Consider the following 2,771-nt stretch of genomic DNA (forward strand, 5'->3'; position numbering starts at 1 on the left):
AGTTGTACAATCAAAAGTTGTTAAAATGACACACACACACACACACAATGCTGTGCTCAATCTAATATTATGTTTCTTTCTCCTCATTTGGAATCAGTTCCCACCCATGCCAGGTTCCTCTCAGTCCGTCATTATTTGTGTGTATATGTGTACGTTTTCTCCCTCGTGGTTTGGATTCTACTTCTGAGACATTCAAGACTCAGTCTTGATGACTGAGAAAGATTGCCAAATCTATTTTGTTTTGTTTTTCTTTATTCTCACACAATGCATCCTGACCTCAATCTTCCATCTCTCCCCTCTACCCAGTGTGCCTCTTCCCTTCTCCCCCAGATCCACTGTTCCTCCATTTTCATTCAGAAAAGAACAGGCCTCCCAGGAATATCAACCAAAACAGCATAACAAGATGCAGTAAGACCTCAGATCAAGGCTGGATAAGGCAACTCAGTAAGAGGAAAAGGGTCCCATGAGTAGGCTAAAGAGTCAGAGACACCCCCACTCCCACTGTTAAGCATCCTTCAAATTTTTAAAGATTTACTGAAACCTCTTTAAACGATAATTACTACAGTATCAAAATTGTTTTCTTCTGCCTATTTTTACTTTTTTTTCTTAAGCTCTGCATAAGGATCATACTTAAACTTTTTGTGTGTGTGATAAAGATGTTTCTTAGCTGGATGATAGTGGTGCACACCATTAATCCCAGCAATTGGGAGGCAGAGGCAGGTGGATCTCTGTGTTCGAGGCCAGCCTGGTCTACAGAGTAAATTCCAGGACAACCAGGGTTACACAGAGAAACCCAATCTTGAAAAAAACAAAACCAGCTGGGCATTAGTGACTCTTGCCTTTAATCCCAGCACTCTGGTCTAGAGTGAATTTCAGGACAGGCTCTAAATAAAGCAACACAGAGAAACCCTGTCTCAAAAAAAAAAATACCCCAAAGAAACAAACAAAAAGATGCTTCTTATATCTTCAATTAACTAATGATGACCCTAAAAGTGTTTTTTGCTTGTTTGTTTGTTTTTGAGATAGAGTCTCGCCATGTAACTCCAACTGTCCTGGAACTCACTTTGTAGACCAGGCTGGCCTTTAACTCATAGAGATCCACCTGCCTCTGCTTCCCAAGTGCTGAGATTAAAGGTGTGCACAACCATACCTGTCTCATTGTTTTTGGTATTTAAGAAATTCATAATCCTGCATTTAGTGTGCTTGGATCAATCAAATTCATCCCTAATTTCCCCCCTCCAATCATTCTCCTATTTCTCCACCACCTTCCCTTCCCAACTTCATACACTTTGTTTTGGAATCCACTTTGTCCACTCAGTATAGCTTGTATGGGCATAGGTGTGGGAGCATCTGCTGGAGCATGGGAGCAACTCTAAGACACATTCTTGGAAAAACAAACAAACAAAACGATTCTCATTCTGACATCAGCCGGCAATTGCTAATAGCTTTTCAGTTAGGGCTGGGGCTTCATGAGCCCTTCTCCTTCCATGCTGAGATTTTTGCTAATTTGATCTTGCTTAGGTCTCTAGCATGTAGTCGCAGCAGCTTTCGTTCTATATGTTCAATCACTGCTGTTCAAGGCAAATACTGTTTTGCTGCTGCCAACCACTCCTCTAGTTCTTGCAGTCTTTCTCCCCTCTCTTCCGTGGTGATCCCTGAACCTTGAGGGAAGGGATGTGATATGCATGTCCCATGTAGAGCTGAGCACACCACAGACTCTTATTCTCTACACAGGTCTCTGTAAGTCACCGTCTACTGCAAAAAAGATTTTCTCTGATGAGGGATGAAAAATGCCCTAATCTATGGGTAAAAAGTTAAGGACTTAGGAGGAAGCTTATTATTATGCTCATCCAGGAGAATAATAGCATTAGGTTCTCCCTTAGGACTTAGGTTTCCTTGTTTTGTTTTGTTTTGTTTCCTCATGAGAACAGGCATCTAAAAGGGAGCAACAGGGAAAGAGGAAGAGCCAGGGGTCCTATAAAGTATCTAAACCAGAGCAGACTCCAAGCATTACGGCCCCTCCCATACAAAGAGAAAAATCTGTTAGTTCCCTTTTCTCTGTAGTTTTGTCTTGTATTTCCTGGATGCTCAATTCTTTGTCCATCCCAGGAAATGAGGTAAATGATCCCCTAGACAGCCCCCAGCACCCCCATTACATTTCTCTCATCTGGGATTTGAGAAGACCTCCACCCAGGTCTACACCTGACTGAAAAATTTGGAGGACTCGGAAGTGGTCATGAAGGGCTTTAGCTGTTTGTCCAAAATCCACATGGCTACTTCTGAAGTACTACATAGGGGAGCCGTAAGGACACGTGCTCACCCCACACATGTCTTTATGCTCCCCTCATGTCCCTGTGGTAGTACGAAGCTCTCTGCTGGCCTTCCAGAAGAAGCTGAGCTGTGGAGGTTCCCGGGCTGCTGGGTGAGTGGAGAAGACGACAGCGAGAGTGCTGGCTGGGAGGCCACAACAGGCCCTGGCTTCCATCCGCAGCCCTGCAACAATCAGCCCGGGTAGCTAGAGGAGCCTTAACAGTTTCTTTTTTATGCCAATACCAAGCTGTTTTCAATACTGTAGCTCTGTAATGGAGTTTGAAGTCAGGGATGGTAATGCCTCCAGAAGTTCCTTTATTGTATAAGATTGTTTTGGCTATCCTGGGTTTCTTGTTCTTCCATATAAAGTTGATTATTGTCCTCTCAATCTCTGTGAAGAATTTTGATGGGATCTTTAAGGGGATTGCATTGAATCTATAGATTGCTTTTGGTAGTATTGC

Source organism: Arvicola amphibius, chromosome X, assembly GCF_903992535.2.
Source record: "Arvicola amphibius chromosome X, mArvAmp1.2, whole genome shotgun sequence".
Taxonomy (NCBI): Eukaryota; Metazoa; Chordata; class Mammalia; order Rodentia; family Cricetidae; genus Arvicola; species Arvicola amphibius.